The following is a 19,188-nucleotide window of genomic DNA, read 5'->3' as shown; positions in this document are numbered from 1 at the left end:
ATTCCCTTTATCATGTTGAAGAAGGTTCCTCTCTTTTTTTAAAAATATTTATTTCTCCCTGCCCCCCCCGCTCCCCGACATTCCCTGCTTTCTGTGTCCATTTGCTGTGTATTCTTCTGTGTCTGCTTGTATTCTCATTAGGCAGCTCCAGGAACTGATCCTGGGACCTTCTGGAGTGGGAGAGAGGTGATTACTCTCTTGTGCCACCTCAGCTCCCTGTTCTGCTACATCTTATTTCTTTTCTCTGTGTCTCTTATTGTGTATCTTGCTGTGTAAGCTCTCAGTGTCAGCTGGCAATCCTCTGTGGGGTGCCATTCCCATGCAGGGTGGCACTCCTGTGTGGGGTGGCATTCCAGCATAGGCTGGCACTCTATGTGAGCCAGCTTGCCACATGGGTCAGCTTGCCCTCACTAGGAGGCCCTGGCATCGAACTCTGGACCTTCTATATGGTAGGTGAGAGCCTAGTTGGTTGAGCTGCATCTGTTTCCCAGAATGTTCCTTTTATTCATACTTTTCTGTTTTTTTTTTTTAAATCAAGAAAGAATGCTGGGTTTTGTTAAATGCCTTTTCTGCATCAATTGAGAGGATCATGTGATTTTTCCTTTTGTTTTGTTAATATAGTGTATTACATTAATTGGTTTTCTTATGTGGAATCACCATTGCATACCTGGGATAAAACCCACTTGATCATGGTATATTATTATTTTCATGTACTGTTGGATTCTGTGTTTGGGTATGTTGAAGATTTTTCATCTATATTCATGTGAGAAATTGCTCTGAATTTTCTTTTCTTGTTGTATGGAATGAGTTAGGTAGTGTTCCCTCCTCTTCAATTTATTGGAATAGTTTGAACAGAATTTGTATTAATTCTTCTTGGAATGATTGGTAGAATTCCCCTGTGAATCCATCTGGTCCTGGGTTTTCTTTGTTGGGTGGTTTTTGATTACTGATTCAATCTCTTTACTTGTAATTTGGTCTGTATAGGTCATCTATTTCTTCTAGAGTCAGTGTAGTTTGTTTGTGTGTTTCCAGGAATTTTTCCATTTCATCTAAGTTGCCTAATTTGTTGTCATACAGTTGTTCAGTTGTTCATAGTATTTCTTAAATTACTTTTTATTCTGTGGGGCCAGTAGTTATGTCCCTTTCTCATTTTTTATTTCATTTATTTATAACTTATCTCTTTTTTTGTCAGTTTAGCATAGGACTTGTCAATTTTATTGCTCTTCTCCAAGAACCAACTTTTGGTTTTGTTGATTCTCTCTTGTTTTTTTTAATTCTCAATTTCTTGTATTCTTCTCTAATATTTGTTATTTATTTTCTTCTACTTGTTTTGGAATTAGTTTGCTGGGTTTTTTTCCTAGTTCCTTGAGGTATGTATTTAGTTCTTTGATTTTAGCTCTCTCTTCTTTTTTATTATAAGTGTTTAGGGCTATAAATTTTCCTCTTAGCACTGCCTTCACTGTATCTCCTAAGTTTTTTTAATATATATATTTTTAAATTTATTTTTAAAAGATAATAAATCACACAAAATGTTACATTAAAAAATATAGGAGATTCCCATATACCCCACTCCCCACACCCCCCACTTTCCCCACATCAACAACTTCTTTCATTAGTGTTATACATTCATTGCATTTGATAAATGCATTTTGGAGCACTGCTACAGAGTATGGATTATAGTTTACATTGTAGTTTACACTCTCTCCCAGTGAATTCAGTGGGTTATGGCAGAGCATATAATGTCCTGCATCTGTTTCTGCAGTATCATTTAGGACAGCTCCAAGTCCCAAAAATGTGCCCATATTACACCTCTTTTTCCCCCTCCCTGCCTTCAGCAACTCCAGACATTGATTGTCTTCACATCAATGATATAATTTCTTCCATTGCTAGAGTCACAATAATTCTATAGAAGAATACCAGTAAGTCCCCTCAGATCTATATTTTATTCCCCAATCCAGAAGACTCTGGGATGGTGATACCCACTCTACTTCTTAATTGAGAGGGGGCTTCTCTAGACACATTGATCTCTCTTGCAATTTCTTCTTTAACCCACTAATTGTTTGAATATGTCTTTTGTATTTGTGGATTTTTCAGTTCTCCTCCTGTGATTGACTTCTAGCTTCATTCCATTATGGTCAGAGAAAGTGCTTTGTGTAATTTCAATCTTTATAAATTTTTCGAGGCATGTTTTATAACCAAACATGTGGTCTCTCTTGGAGAATGATCCATGTGCACTTGAGAAATATATATATCTTGCTGTTATGGGTTGCAGTGTCCTATATACATGTTAGGTCTAGTTCATTTATCATATTACTCAAGTTCTCGGTTTCCCTGTTGATCCCCTGCCTAGATGTTCTATCTGTTTATGAGAGTAGATATATTGATGTCTCCATCTATTATTGTAGAGATGTCTATTTCTCCCTTCAGTTTGCCATATTTGCTTCACATATTTTGAGGCATGATGGCTAGGTGCCTAGATATTTATGATTATTATTTCTTCTTGGTGGATTGCCCCTTTTATTGATACATAATGTCCTTCTTTGTCTCATAAAGTCTGTATTGTCCAGTGGAGGTTTAGCTATGTCAATTATTTTTTGGTTACAGTTTTGTATGGAATATTCTTTACAACATTTACTTTCAACTTATTTGTCTTTGGATGTAAGGTGAGTCTCTTTTAATGGAGGAGTTTAATCCATTAACATTCAATATTATTATTGTAATATTATTACTTTAACAACGTTATCCTTTGGTTTTCATATTTCTTCTTTTTGGTCTCTCTTTTTACCTTTTCAATACCTTTATTGATAATTCTCACTTCTTCACTCTATTCCATGCCTCTCTCCTGTTTTTCCTTTCAGACTGTAGAATTCCTTTTAGTATTTCTGCAGGGCAGGCCTCTTGTTGATAAATTCTTTCAATTTTTGTTTATCTGTGAATATTTAAAATTCTCCCTCATTTTTGAAGGACACTTTCTTCCATGAAAGAATTTTTGGTTGGCAGTTTTTCTCTTTCATGATCTCAAATATATCATTTCATTTTCTTCTCACTTCCATGATTTCTGATGAGAAATTGGCACTTAATCTTATTGTGGATCCCTTGTATGTGATGAATCACTTTTCCCTTGCTGTTTTTAGAATTTTATCTTTAGCATTGACATTCTGATTAGTATATGTCTCAGGGCAGGTCTGTTGGGATTTATTCTGTTTGTAGTACATACACTCATAAGCATTGGGAACTTTTCAGCTATTATTTCCTCAAATATTATTTCTGCTCTTTTTCCCTTTTCTTCTCCTTCAAGGATACCCATTATATGTACATTTGTGCATTTCATGCTGTCATTCAAATCCCTGAGACCCTGTTCAATTTTTTTTCATTTTTTCTCTATCTGCTCTTCTGAGTTTCAATTTTCCTGTTTTCTAGTTCACTAATTATTTCTTCTGCCTGTTCAAATCTGCTGTTGCATACCTCTGGGTTTTTTGTTTTGTTATTGAGGTACTGGGAACCGGAGATTGAATCCAAGGCCTTGTATGTGGGAAGCCAGCACTCAACCACTGAGCCACATCAGCTTCCCTGAGTTGACTTTATCATCTGTTTTGCTTGTTTGTTATTTTTTCAGGAGGCATTGGGAACCGAACCCAGGACCTCCCATGTGGGAGGCGGGTGTTCAACTGCTGGAGCCCAATCCACTCCCTGTAGTGTATTTTTAATATCTTTTAATATGTTTCTTCCCCATAATTTCTGCTGTTTCTTTATATACTTTCAAATTGTTCCTTATGATCACAGTGTCTTCTTAATTTCCTTTCTCCCTTTAACTTTATTTTCCTTCATCTCCTTGTATTGATTTAGGAGGTTTGTTTGAATATTTTTATTTAGTTTTCCCAAATTCTGTGTCACCTCAGGTTTTAATTTGTTCCTTTGACTGGACCATATCTTCAAGTTTCTTAGTATGGTTTGTGATGTCTAGACATATGATAATATTGTTGAGTTTGTTTTGAAGGTCAGTTTCTACATCTTGCCCAGGGTTTTATTGTTGGTTGTTTGTGTTAAGGCTTTTCTTTGACACTTGGTTCAACTTACTGTACACTTTTAACTGACCTGATTCTTTCCCTGTATATGTGGTGCAATTTTTAATATTACAGTTTTTGTGAATGTTTTACCCCCAGGAGAAAAATTCCTTTCTTCCTTTCCTGTCTTCCTTCTCTGAGAATCTTTTTTGAGGAAGTACTGGGGCTTGAACCTGGGACCTCATACATGCGAATGAGCACTCAACCACTGAGTAACATCTGCTCCACAATGAGAGGTGGTTTTTTCATTTGTTTTTAGGAGGTACCTGAAATCAAAGCCAGGACTTCATACATGGGAAGCAGGCAGGCACTCAATCATTTGAGCTCTATCTGCTCCCCTCTGGGAATCTTGATCTGTTCTGTTTGTTTCAGTTTTGCCTCTGTAGTTTCATTTACACTTCTTTTGTTGTCTCCAGCTCCCCCTCCCTGGAAGGCAACTCTTGCCTGAAGGTCATTCCAGAAAAGACCTTCTCAAGACCATATTTCCCCACCCAGACATGGCCAGGAATCCACAAAGGGATCAATGACCAATTCCAATGTGTTCTGGGAAGGGGATCAGAAAGGTTGCCAAAATTCTCCCCAGTGGTTTCCCAAAGCTGTGCCTTCTGGCCTGTCCATCAAATGCTGCCCTTTAACAAACTGTTCCCACTACCTCAAGGAGGTGCTTTGTCTTTAAATCTCCACTGCTTCCACCCCTGTCCAGGGTGCAGTCAAAATGGCTTCTGCTGCCCTTATCCAGGGCATGTCGAAACAGTAGCATAAAGATGGGACCCAATGATTCAAATTTGGTAATCAAAAGCCATGATCAGTGCTCTGCCATGCCTATTCCTGTTTTGGGGGAAAGGATATTTATGTTCCTTTCAGCCAGCAGCAGGTAGCCAGGGACTTGACCCCAGGTTGGCCCACCATAAGAATGGGGGATGGGTGTCAGCAGCTGCGGCAGAGAGAGCTACTCACTATTCTTTACTGTAGTTTATCAGTCTCTTCCTCCCTCTCTTCCCTGGATGCTGTTCTGGCCTCTGGAGCCCCAGAACAGTTGTTTCAGATAGTTCCTGCCTGTTTAATAGTTGCTTTGTTGGAAAGACCGAGTGTTAGAGCTCCCTACACTGCCATCTTCCCCAGAAGTTTGTGCCTTGCTTCTCTTTTGAAATCCCATTTTGTTGTTGTTCTGACCTGAGGCAACCACATGCCTTTTCAAAGAAGCATCAGAGTGAAACTAATATCCTACAGATCAGTATCAGGATATAATATGGTCAGTGATGTTGCCAGAATTTCTCTCAGTTCTTGGCTAAACTACATAAAATGAGTTTCAAGAGTGAGCCAGCTTAGTTAGGCCAGTAATTTATTAAGGAAGGGAGGGAAGATAAATGGGAGAAAATAACAGATTACAGGTCCCAAGTACAGGGGAAGGGGTTGAAAAGAGATAAAGAGGGCTGATTTACAGATTACAAATGCCCAGGTTTTACTTGTGTGCTGTTCCAGGCAAGAACAGGGGAGTCTTGTTTTGGCCCTTACCTTTTAAACCATTAATTATTCTTCCCCTTTGCTACTGACAGGGGAGGAGTCCCAGCAGTTTGCTGTTTTGATTGATTACCCCACCCATCAATCCCCTGGGAGGGCCCAATGATAAGGCCTCCTGGAGAAGATCCCGGTCTTCTCCTGTCTTCCAGAGGAAATCTTGTTCTGAATGAGGTTTCTCTCAAGGGTCTTCCAGCAGCCATCCTGGGGGTACCAGTGGCCACATGGGCATCCTGCCAGTTTCCAGATTCATCTATTGATTCCCTTCCTAGCCTGCCTCAGTGAGAACATGGTCAGTTCTCTAGGAATTTTATACAATCTTTAAGTATTTGTAAGTACATTTTATCCATATAAATTCAACCAATAGAAGGTTAGAAAATCTCTTTTAATTTTTGTATTTCCCATGAAATTCCTAACATATCAGAGGAACCCAAAGATTTTTAGCACCATATTTTTACATGATGAAAGAATAAATCCTTTGCAACTGTTTGAAATAAAAGATAGCTTTTAGGGTTTGGTTTTGTGAAGACAAAATACAAAAGTTGTCAGGTTTAAACATTATGTTAAACAGGAAAATGGTCCCCGTAAAACAATATTTATTTCCCTATTTAACCAAAGTGACAATAAAATAATGAAATAAGACTTAATATGATTATAAGAAAAAGTCTTAATTCCTTTAAATAATAGAAGACTTGTCTTCTAAAACAATAAAGGATGGTAAGGTCAACATAAACATTAACGAGGATGTTATTCTAATATGACATAGAATCTTTGTCTTATAAGCAGAATACTTAGATGGCATTAAAACAAACAAACAAAACAAATAGAAATAACCTTATCAAATATTATTCAGCACTGACCACAACAAATAAAATTCATTTCTATGAACCCTCCACAACTTTCTATATCCATTCAGGCTTTTTCTTACACATTCTTGCTTCCCATTCTGTGAAAAACAGTAATTTTATTTTGGGAAAAATCTGTCTTTTTTCTTTAACAAAGAACATCCTGCATACTTTACATACCTGCCACCTTAAGTTACTAAAAAGATCTTTGAAACTGTCTTCAAACATCCTACAAAAATAATTATATTTGAAATAAAGTTTTTAAAAATAATTCAGTTACATTAAACAGAAATTAACTTTTTTCATAATTTTAAGATCTAATAGCCATAATGCAGGCTTATTTTATCAGTAAATCTGTATAAATTTAGGGAGAATATACCCAAGTAGAATAAAATTTTATGTTTGTATTGCAATTAACATGGTAGTACAGAGGACATAGCTATTTTAGTTACGGTTTTCAAAAATATTACTTTCCTCACTTTGCCATTTTATTAGTATTCCAGTGAGATACAGTATGAATAATTTCTGAAATAGTTTTCTGGAGGCAATTAGGGAGGACTGGTTTAAAGCTATGATTTAATGTCAGGCTTATAAAAGTAGCCAGCTTCTTTCCATTCTTTTTTGTCACTTCTTCAAATAATTTTGTACATCTAGATTTCTGTATGACCTTCGCCCGCAGTCCTTAAATTAAATGGTAAAGATATCCAGGCTCCTAAGTCTGAAATAAGACTGAATTATTTGTAATACCCTTTGAGTCTTCAGTAGGGTTTGATGAATCTTATCACTATAGAAGGGGAGGTTGAGTAAGCCAGGACATAGACAAGGAAGACAGGAAGAGTCTGAAGGATATAAGTTTGATGTCCCTAATTCCTGGAAATCCAGGGTACCAATTTACATATACATCTGTGTGTATTTTTAATATTTTCATATGTATATATGTAAACACATATATGTATATTAGCACACATTTATTTTTAAGCAATTTGAATGGAGGTCTCCTAAGAATTTTTTTATTCTTAATTTGATATTACCATTTGGAGGTAGGAAAATGTGCATCAAACAGACAGACGCAAATAAAAAACCATGTAGCATCAGTTAAAATCTTTTTTTTTTAAAGATTTATTTATTTATTTCTCTCCCCACCCCGGTTGTCTTTTCTCTGTGTCCATTTGCTGCGTGTTCTTCTTTGTCCACTTCTGTTGTTGTCAGTGACACGGGAATCTGTTTCTTTTTGCTGCATCATCTTGCTATGTCAACTCTCCGTGTGGGAAGCACCATTCCTGGGCAGGCTGCACTTTCTTTTGCACTGGGCGGCTCTCCTTATGGGGTGCACTCCTTGCACATGGGGCTCCCCTACGTGGGGACACCCCTGCGTGGCAGAGCACTCCTTGCGTGCATCAGCACTGCGCATGGGCTGGCTCCACATGGGTCAAGGAGGCCTGGGGTTTGAACCACGGACCTCCCATGTGGTAGACAGATGTCCTAACCACTGGGCCAAATCCACTGCCAGTTAAAATATTTAGCCATGAGTCAGATACAGAAACACAGAAATGCAGAGATATAAAACTTGTTAGCTTAAATTATAATTTTGTACCTTTTTCTGTAAATTCTCATTCTGATACAAAGACATGAGCTTTTGGGATTTATTTTTAGTTCTCTTCTCTTTTACAGTCTAAACTTAAGAAATACATTTTCTGACCATTTTTCTCTAGATTCAAATTTGTATTGAGGCCAGGGAGTATTACAAAAGAATTTCATCTTTTTCTTTTTCATTGGTTCATAACTGAACATAGACCAATGATCTCAAACAAATTCCAAAGGACTATAGTCATCAGTACTGCTAACATTTCTCATGATTATATTTTTCAGCATGCTAAATTAAGGTGTACACAGAATTAAACTGATTAAATCAGAAATACCAGAAAGCAGAACCAGAATATGAAAATTGTATTGTGAGTACTTCAGTGGCTACCTCTCACAAGCCTGGGACCTGTACCCAGCAACCAGAGCAGAGCTAATGTGGAACTTGAACCACAATTTTGATTAACAGCCAATAACCAGAAAACCAAAATGAATTAATTGGTTTCACCAAAGAGTAGGCACTACAATGAAGTTACTCACCAGAAGATGACTGTACCTGTATCTGTAACTCCCCTCGAAATGGAACTGCACAACAGGGCCAGTGACACTGGCAGGAGTACAAGAGAGTACTGTCCATCGAGCCTGTAAAGTAACTGGGATAGGTGGCCGTGCAGGATCAGTGACTGGGCATCTCTGTCCCACAGGAGCCACAGGGCCTCCAGTAAAGATATTTAAGACTGGGATCACCAGATTATACCACCTGAATGGGCTTATTGCCCAAAGCCCACAGAAATCAATGACCTGATACTTGGATTTCAAGAAGAGGGTTTTTTGCAAAGCACCATAGCAAGGAGACAGGAGACAAGCTCAAATCTGTCTCCCCGAGCTGAAGAGGTTTGAGATTCTTAAATGGTTTGGAGAGGGTTGGTCTAGGGAAGTAATACAGGATTAGATAAGATGACATGGGTCATGGGGCAGGATTAAGTGGAGCCTGTGCTGCTACAAGTTATGCTAGTTAATGCATTGCACTTTTAAAAATGGCAGCTTAGCATGTTGAATGGTTGTGATTTTTACTATTAAAATTAGGTATAGGTAACTTCATAAGGAAGTGCGAGTTCTACGAAAAGGGAAACAAACTTCTGCAAGCTGGTAAGGGAGGGGTTACTTTAAAAGTTGGTTATTATGCAGTGGTTTCAGTATCTGGTAGTAGTAGGGCAAATTTCTCCAGTACTTTCTCCTTTTCCAAAGTTGTCTTTGATGTTCTTAGACCTTGTATTCTATAGCATAAACTTTAGAGTCAGTTTGTCTACATACTCACACCCATGTGTACATGTGTGCAAATTCTACATGAACTTTGATTGGAATTGCATTGCATCTATGGATCCATTTGGGGGATAGTTGCCTTTATTATGATGTTGAGTTTTCTCCTACATGATTAGACCCTTTCCATGTAATCTATCTTTTGTGCTCTTCAATAAAATGTTGCAATTGTCACTATATAATTTTGGTTAAATTTATTTCTAGTTACCTTATACTATTTGTTTCTATTGGGAATCATATTTTCTTTTATAACTGTATCTGGTTATTATGGAATGCTCCTAATTTATTTATCTTATATCAGTTCTTCTGTCAAACTTTCTTATTTTTTCTAGTAGTTTTACTGTACAGTCTCTTTAATTTTCTATGAAGACAATTAAAGTGTTTGCAAATAAGCTTACTTGCTTCATTTCCATTCCTTATGGGCCTGTTTGTTTGTTTGTTTGTTTGTTTTACTTATTTCACTTTGCCTGAACCCTCTATATTAGCAATATTAAGAAAGGGTGGTGATAGGAACCCTTGCCTTTTCTTTAAAATAATAATGTCTAAAGTTTTATCATTAATTTTCATGTTGGCTCAACATTTTGGATAGATAAACCTTCATTGTAAGTCAAAGAAGTTCTCTTCTATTTCTAGCTCGAATGGCTATTGAATTTTTCAAATGATTTCTTGTGACAAGGTTTAGTCTAGATGCATTTTTTTCTACTGCTTCATTTAGTAATAAATTATTCAGGACTTTTATATTATTGTTCATAACTGAACGTGGCTAAAACTTTTCCTTATTTGGCTAATAATTTTACCTTTTTAATTTTTGTGTTAGAATTATACTAACTTTTAATATAAATTAACTCTAAAAATTTTCAGAAAGTATTTATAGAAGAAAGGTATTTTTGTTCATTAAAAGTTTGATAAAGCCTCTTCTGGATACCTGTTGGGGGCCAGGTGGCTTTTTCTCCCTAAGGAGTGAGCTTTTTATTATTGTGCCAACTTTTTAAATGCTTATTATTTTTTGTCCTTTTGAAACTCTAGAGTAAATTTTTATGATTTATAATTCTCTATAAAATGTCCATTTCATCAACTTTTTCATAAAGTTGTTCATAATATTTGTTTATTATTTTAAAAAATGATCATACCATCTGTTCCTGTGCCATTTTTTATTCCTACTTTTAATTGTGTTTTTTCTCTCCATTGGTTAATAGTGACAAAGTTTTGTGTATTTTTAAAGTTGTTTGTAAAGAACTATTCTTTGTTGTTTTGCTAGTTTTTTTCTTTTAGCTTGTTTTCTATTTGTTATATTCTATTCTTTATTATTTTTTCCTTTCTGCTTTCTTTGGATTTACTTATTTATTCTTTGCTTGGTCTTTATCATTAAATACAGAATTCATTTTTATTCATTTTTTCTGTCTTTTTTAGCAACACACTTAAAGTTATACTGTTCTCCTTTATACACTGCTTTAGTTCCTTCACCTTTATTTTGGTATGTTGTCCTTTCATTGATATTTCTTAGTATTATATATTTAAATTTTAATTCAGGTGTTATAATAGTTTATAATTTCTTTTTTTTTAACACAAATTAATGAATGCTCTTTTTAGTTTCCAATGTGCTTGTCTTTTTTATTGTTGATGTTGTCATTCTTGATTTTTACTTTATCACAAAATTTCTAAATCATAGTATTTAAGGCTGCCATAATATATTCTGAGAACTGAATTCTGAAATCAGAGAAAACTCTCTCGCTTGGCCTCTTATCAGAAAGAGTCCATACAGTGAAATTAACAAAATAAGTAGTAACAATCCTATAATAAACCCAGCAATCAAGTCTCATTGTAATGATATTATGATCTTTAATAAAGCTTTAAACAACTTTCTATAAAGATTAAGAATTTACTAATTTATATATTATTGGTAATACAAATGTTTAAGTGAGACTTATGGAGCACAGTATTCTTGATCCAAAAGGTAGACTCTGAAACACAAAAGATTTGTGTTCTTTAGATCCTAATGTATAGGTTTACAAGGTTGTATATATCTACGATTTACCTGAAAAGTACTTTCTTAAATAATATGGCCTTTAGGAACAAAAGAACTACTTAAAAATAAAACTCCTGAGGCTCATCCTGGAGGAAAGATTATCTTTGCTATTTGATTTTGTCAAAGCAGGGGGAAAAGAAATTAATATAGGAGATAAAGATGATATGATTCTAGAATAGAGGGGTAGATTAAAACAATTTCCCTGAGTAGCATGACTTTCTCATTTAGGCTTAATCTTTCCATCTGTGTGTTTTTTCCCATTTGATCATGTCTTGTCTTCTCTTTGTTCAGGAAAGGCTCCTGAGGGAGATGACCCTGTTAAGGAAGACCTGAATTCCCTGGAGACTTGGCCTGCATCAAGTCAGGAAACACATAGCTTAATGACTCGGGAGGTAAAACTCAAGAAGAGGGACCTGTGCTCATTGACTGTGCCTATTACCTAAATCACTGACCCCGTCCTCTCCTCACCACGTTAGCTTTTCCATTCTGTGTCACTCTGATGTTGAAGATGACCCAATTAGGAATTTGAAGGAATGGAAATGTTTTACAACTGTAAAGAAAACAAAAACGTGAAGAAAAACCCTTTCAATTCTACCCTGAATTTACGTATTTTAGTATTGATCTTATTTTGTGCTACTAATAGAGATACATGATAAGTTTCACATGAAGTAGGAGGCATGCGTAGATATAGTGTGGATGGCCTTTTAATTAATGAAGACAGTGTGATACGATGTCTTCAAAGCAGAAGAGTAGAGGAATGTGAAAAATTGGTGGTAATAAGCCTTGCTTTAACATATTACCTGCCTTGTGGAGATACTGCCAATATTACAGAACACAAAAGAGGAAATGCATTCTCATCTTGTGGGTGCCTTGTATTTTTTTCCTTTATCTAATGCACTGAAGCATTGAGACTTCTATGATGATGCTGTCCTCATACTCACTTCCTATACGTTCCTTCATTATTAGAGAGAAAAGTCAGTACCAAGAGCAAACACTGCTTCCCCCAACTTCTCAATTCATTCAGTATCCCCATGCCTGCCTGGCAGTAATGCAGCTTTGAAAAGTGACATGGCAGTTTGGCTCTTCTCTCATGTAGGAAACTGTTCAGTCCTCTGTTATATTTAAAGTCACATTTCTGGATAGGAATCTCTTACTCTTAGGACAGATTTTTAGCTATCAGCCTACGAATAATACTTTTTCTTTGATTACTATGATTTTCTACTTGTAGAGAGATCATTTGAAAGTAAGCAATGTCATAGAATGTCCCAAGTAGATTCTTTATATAACCTTATTCTCTCCCTTCTAGAACCGAGTCCATTATTTATGTATGTATTCTTTTTTTTTCCCTAAATTTTATGGCCTAAATTTTATGACCTATCCTGGATGAATTTTTATATCTTTTAAAGTTTCCTTTTATAAAAGAGTGTCTTAGAATATTCCTGGATGTTTTTTAGGTTATCTTTGGAAAATCTTGCTTTACCAGAATTTTCGTTTCTTATATTTCATGTAGCAATTTGATGTTGTAGCCACTTGTACTGTCAGTTATGATGCTGTCCCCTAGGAATTGTCTAGACTCATAGTCCTGTAGGTAGGTTTTGAAGATAGTTGATATGTTTTTATTCCAACATTCATTTTAGAAGTAACATAACTTAGGCCCAAAGAGCTGTCCAAGATTATACAACTCTTCGGTCATAGTGAAAAGACTTAGAAACCAGGCTCTTATCTCCTAGTATAACTAATTTCACTTTGTACTTATAAATCTTTGGCATAATACAGAGCAGAAAAGCTAATTTTAGCTCCTTGGAAAAATCTGTCCAACCTTTTTGACACTAATTTGATTCAGTGAGCAGTCTCCAAAAAGACCTGGAATCTTGATAATTTATTGTATTACTTCCTGGCATTGTTAGCCAAATCACTATTTCATTCCATCAAAGACATATTAGAGTCCTAAATGAGCCTTCAATTTGAATAGCAACCATCTGGACTGGTTTGCTTCTTTGATAAATATAGTCAAGTTGATTTTGTTGTTTTTTTTATTTATTTTATTTATTTTATTTTATTTTATTTTATTTTTTAAGATTTATTTATTTAATTTCCCCCCTCCCCCGGTTGTCTGTTCTCTGTGTCTATTTGCTGCATCTTGTTTCTTTGTCTGCTTCTGTTGTCGTCAGCGGCATGGGAAGTATGGGCAGTGCCGTTCCTGGGCAGGCTGCACTCTCCCCCGCGCTGGGCGGCTCTCCTCATGGGGCACACCCCCTGCACATGGGGCTCCCCTATGCGGGGGACACCCCTGCGTGGCAGGGCACTCCCCGCGTGCATCAGCACTGCACATGGGCCAGCCCCACACGGGTCAAGGAGGCCCAGGGTCTGAACTGCGGACCTCCCATGTGGTAGACGGATGCCCCAACCACTGGGCCAAGTCCGTTTCCTGAGTCAAGTTGATTTTGGAGCATGACTTGAAATATGTCTTGGGTTTAAATTGTGCTAGGACTTCTCACTCAAGTGGTGTTACTTTTTTTAAGTAAATGAGTTGTGCTCAAATTGCTTTAAAATATATCTAGCTAGGAGGGCAGGGATGGTTGTTAGTGTAGTGGCACTGATAGACTTATTTTCCTCTATTCCATTTCACTGACAACTCCATAGTCCTATTTTGTTATCCTGAAATTAGTTTTTACAGATGTTTTACCAATTAGTGTTGCTTTTTAATTTTCAGGACTAGGTCAACTTTATAACCCATAGCTCATTTCATTTAATTAATTGGTAGATATGTAGTTTAATAAGAAGGGACATTAAGGGGACATCATTTTCCCTTGATATATTAAAAGGATTAAATACACACCAAGAAAAATACAAAGAAAATAAATCTGGTATAACAGTAGTAGTATTAGATAAAATAGACTTAAAAGCAAAAGGCATTAGTGATAAAGGGGTCATCATATAACTTTCTCTTCATATATTTTACACTAAAATGTGTGATAAATTCCAAATTTATTTGTACCTAATAACAACTTCAAAAAGTATAAATTGAACAATGGCAGTATAAGAAATGCCTGTAAACATCCCCTCTTAGAAACAGCTAAATAAAACAACAGGTTCAACTCACTGGACTCTGTGGAACAATTAAGAATGGAAAAAACTCAATGAATGCTGAATTGAAAAACAAATAAAGCAAACATCTAAAAAAGATAAAAGAGAGGCAAGATGTATTTATTGGTCCAGACCTCTTCCCCATTCTCAGATCTGCCAGGTTTATTTGACTCACAGATGTATTCCTGGTCTGGATACTTCCTACTGCAATCATTCACTGCAGTTCCACCCACACCAGCAGTTTAATTGAACACACAAATACAGTGACCAAGACTTCACAGACCCACTGCAGCACTTTAAAGATCTTGACCAATACTATAAATGAACTAGATCCTACGGATATGTACAGAACATTGCATCCAACAACAGCAGAATACACATTCTTTTCAAGTGCACATGGGTCATTCTCCAGGATAGACCACATGTTTGGTCACAAAACATGTCTCAATAAATTTTAAAAGATTGAAGTTATACAAATCATCTTCTCTGACCCCAAATGAATGAAAGTAGAGATCATTAGAATACTGGAATATCAACAAATATATGGGAGTTAAAAGAAGATACTTTCTAACAATCAAAGAGTCAAAGAGGGAAACCACAAGGGAAATTAGAAAATGTCTTGTGATGAATAAAAATGTGAACACAACATACCAAAACTTATGGGACCCACTAAAGGCACTTTTCAGAAGGAAATTTGTAGTTATGAATACCTATATTAAAAAAGAACTATCTCAAGTCAATGACCTAACGTCATATCTAGAAGAGGAAATTCATATCTAAGAAGAGAAAATTAAACCTAAAGTAAGTGGAAAGAAGATAGTAAATTTTACAATGAATATAAATGAAATGGAAAATAGGAAAACAATCTAGAGTCAATGAAACCAAAAATTGCCTCTTTGTCACACATGGGTCACTCTCCAGGACAGATCACATGCTAGGCCACAGAACAACTCTCAAAAAATTCAGAAAGATTTAATTTATACAAATAATTTCTCTGACCACAATGGAATGAAGCTGGAAATCAGTAAGGGCCAGAGAACCAGATTAGGCACAAAGATATGGAAGTTAAGCAACATAATCTTAGATAATCAGTGTGTTAAGGAGGAAATTGCAAAAGAAATCAGTAACTACCTGGAAGTGAATGAAAATGAGAACACAACATATCAAAACCTAAGGGATGCAGCAAAAGCAGTGCTGAGAGGGAAATTTATAGCCATAAATGCCTACCTTAAAAAAGAATGAAGAGCTAAAATCAAAGACCTAATTGCATACCTGTAGGAATGAGAAAAAGAACAACAAACTAATCCCAAAGCAAGTATAAAGAAGGAAATAACAAAGATTAGAGCAGAGCTAAATGAAACTGAAAATGATAACACTAGAAAAAATGCAAACAAAAAGCTGGTTCTTTGAGGAAATCATTAAAATTGACAAACCCTTAGCAAGACTAACAAAGAAAAAAAGAGAGAATACATGAAATAAGAAATGAGGAAGGGGATATCACCACTAATTCCACAAAAATAGAGTATCATAAGAGGATATTTTAAAAAATTGTGTGCCAAAAAGATGGATAGCTTAGATGAAATGGATAAATTTCTAGAAATACATGAGCAGCCTTCATTGATGAAAGAAGAAATTGATGAACTCAGCAGACCAATCACAAATAACGAGATTGTCTTAGTCATCAAAAACCTCCCAATTAAGAAGAGCCCAGGACCAGATGTTTCACAGGTGAATTCTGTAAGTCATTCTGGAAAAAACTAACCATAATCCTGTTTAAACACTTCCAAAAAAGTAGAGGGAACATTGCCTAACTCATTCTGTGATGATAACATCACCCTAATACCAAATCCACATAAAGACGCCACAAGAAAAGAAAACAACAGACCAATCTCTCTAACGAAATTGGATGCTGAAATCATCAACAAAATATGTGCTAATTGTATTTAACAACACATCAAACAAATTATACACCATGACCAAGTGAGTTTCATCCCTGGTATGCAAGGATGGTTCAAAATAAGATTAATCAATGGTATACCACATTAACAGATCAAAAGAAAAAAAAATCACATGATCATCTTTAATGATGCAGAAAAAGCATTTGACAAAATACACACTCTGTCTTGACAAAAACACTTCAAAAGATAGGAATAGAAGGAAACTTCATCAATATGATAAAGGCTACATGTGCATAACCCACAGCTAACATCATATTCAATGGTGAAATGCTAAAGGCTTTCCCTCTAAAAACTGGGACAAGACAAGGATGCTCATTTTCACTATTCTTATTTAAAATTGTGTTAGAAATACTTGCTTTAGCACTTAGACAATAAAAAGACATAAAAGGCATCCAAATTGGAAAGGAAAAAGTAAAAATTTCACTTTTTTCAGATGACATGATCTTATACATAGAAAGCCCTGAGAAATCTACAACAAAGCTTCTAGAGCTAATAAACGAGTTCAGTAAAGTGGCAGGATATACGATCAATGTGCAAAAATCCATAGCATTTCTGTACTCCAATAATGAGCAATCTGAGGAGGAAATCAAGAAAAAAATCCATTTACAACAGCAACAAAAAGAATCATTTTTTATTCAAATTTAAAGATGTAAAGGACTTCTATGCAGAAAACTACACAACATTGTTTAAAGAAATCAAAGAACACCTAAATAAATGGAAGGATATTCCATGTTCATGGATTGGAAGACTAAACATCATTAAGATGTCTGCCCTACCCAAATTGATTTACAGATTTAACACAATCCCAATAAAAATTGCAATAGCATTTTTTGCAGAATTGGAAAAGCTAACTATGAAGTTTATTTTGAAGAACAAGAGGCTCCAAATAGCTAAAGATATTAACAAACTAAAATGAAATGGGGGGAACTCACACTACCTGACAAAACATACTGCAAAGCTACAGTGGTCAAAACTGCATGGTATTGGCACAAGGATAGACGTACTGACCAATGGAAGTGAATTGAAAATTCTGATATACATCCTCACATATACAGTCATCTGATATCAGAAATCTTGAAAATAAAAAGGCAAACAACCCATTTTTAAAATAGGCAAATGATTTGAATCGATACTTCTCCAAAGAAGAAATACATATTGCTAAAAAGTACATGAAAAGATGTATCCTTAGTTATTAGGTAAATATAAATCAAAACTACAATAAGATATCATCTTACACCTATTATACAGGAGGCTATTATGAAAACAGAGGACTACAAGCATTGGAGAGAATGTGGAGGAAAGAGAACACTTATCTACTGCTGGTGTGAATGTAGAATGGTGCAACCATTATGGGAGACAGTTTTGCAGATCCTCAAAAAACTAACTATAGATCTGCCATCTGATCCAGCCATTCCACTGCTGGGTAGATACACAGAAGCATTGACACAGGGACATGAACAGATATATGCACAGCCAAAGTTTATAGCAGTATTATTCACTATTGCCTAAAATTGTAAGCAATCCACATGTCCATCAACAGATGAATGGATAGGCAAACCATGGTATATACAATAAATGGAATATTTCTCAGCTGTAATAAGAAATGCAGTTTTAACACACAGGATAACATGGATGAATCTGGAAGACCTTATGTTGAATAAAGTAAGCCAGTCACTGAAGGACAAATATTACATGACCTCACTGATATGACTTAAGCAAATTGAGCAGACTCACAGAGCTAGATTCTGGAAGATAGCTTAACAGGAGGCAGGTCATAGAGAGTGGTGAGTCAATGCTCATATGGACAAAATCTATGATAAGGTGGAAGGGTGTGGTTGAGCAGTGGATGGGTGTGAGAGTGATGCAGTGATGAGCTTGGGTTCAGTGGTGCTGGTCTGTGAGGGGGAATCGGGTGGGGGCATTTGGTTGGACTATCCATGTAACTGGGGAATGCTTGGAGGAAGGAGCAGGGATTTGGAAGTCTGTGGTTAAAACTACATTGGTGGGAATGTTCTTTTGGCAAATAGGGCAGAGGAGGGTTACTAGTATAGGGAGTTGGGTGTGAGGGATATGCAGGATAGAGCACACCTGGGACATGCCTTTATGGAATATTTAAGTGTTCATCTTGTCATAGTGTGTTATCTCAGTGGGTGGAGACCCACACAATACACAAGAAAATATTAAACTCCTATCCTGGTGAGCCCTGCTATGTTCTCAATTAGAAAGAAAAGAATCTCTCAAGAACATAGGCACTGTGCCTAATAAAAGAAAACAGACCAATATGTCCAGCCCTCAATATTATTGCAAGTAACTATAAATCTTATTTTTCTAAAATTGAAACTTAGTAATACTTACCTGGCAGGGGAGATAACATGATCGTGAAGGGGGTTTTCTCAGGGCAAAGCTTATCCATTGTACTCCATATGTGCTGACTCCTGTCATTTTCCGAAATGCTGGAAATTCGACTGCATAATTTGTGATGGTGGTGAAATAAATAAATAAATTTTAAAAATTGAAACTTAGTGGTTGCCATAAGTTCTGATAACAGGGGGAGAGATGGAACATAGGGCATTTTTTAGGACATTAGAATTGTTCTACATGATCTTGCAGTAACAAATACAGGCCTTTCAAAATTTCATCAAAACTTATAAAAGTGTATGGTGGAAAATGTAAACCATAATGTAAACCATTGACCATGGTTAGTAGCAATGCTTCAATATTTGTACATCAATTGTTAAAAATGTACCATACACATGTAGAATGTCATTAATAGGGAAGAGTGGAAAAGG

General features: G+C 35.9%; 1 long non-coding RNA gene and 1 pseudogene across 1 annotated transcript in view; both read left to right on the top strand.

Annotated features, from left to right (window-relative positions):
* Positions 1-11,948, top strand: part of LOC131279005 (uncharacterized) — a 57,486-nt gene extending 45,538 nt beyond the window's left edge. The window contains exon 3 of the long non-coding RNA XR_009186349.1: positions 11,646-11,948. This is a non-coding gene — a long non-coding RNA (uncharacterized lncRNA). The remainder of the gene's footprint in view (positions 1-11,645) is intronic.
* A 6,798-nt stretch (positions 11,949-18,746) lies between these two features.
* LOC111763054 (U1 spliceosomal RNA) lies at positions 18,747-18,932 on the top strand (annotated as a pseudogene).
* Positions 18,933-19,188: the final 256 nt, after the last annotated feature.

The sequence above is a fragment of the Dasypus novemcinctus genome, chromosome 6 (assembly GCF_030445035.2).
Source record: "Dasypus novemcinctus isolate mDasNov1 chromosome 6, mDasNov1.1.hap2, whole genome shotgun sequence".
NCBI classification, from domain to species: Eukaryota; Metazoa; Chordata; class Mammalia; order Cingulata; family Dasypodidae; genus Dasypus; species Dasypus novemcinctus.
This window is presented reverse-complemented; position numbering and strand designations above follow the sequence as displayed.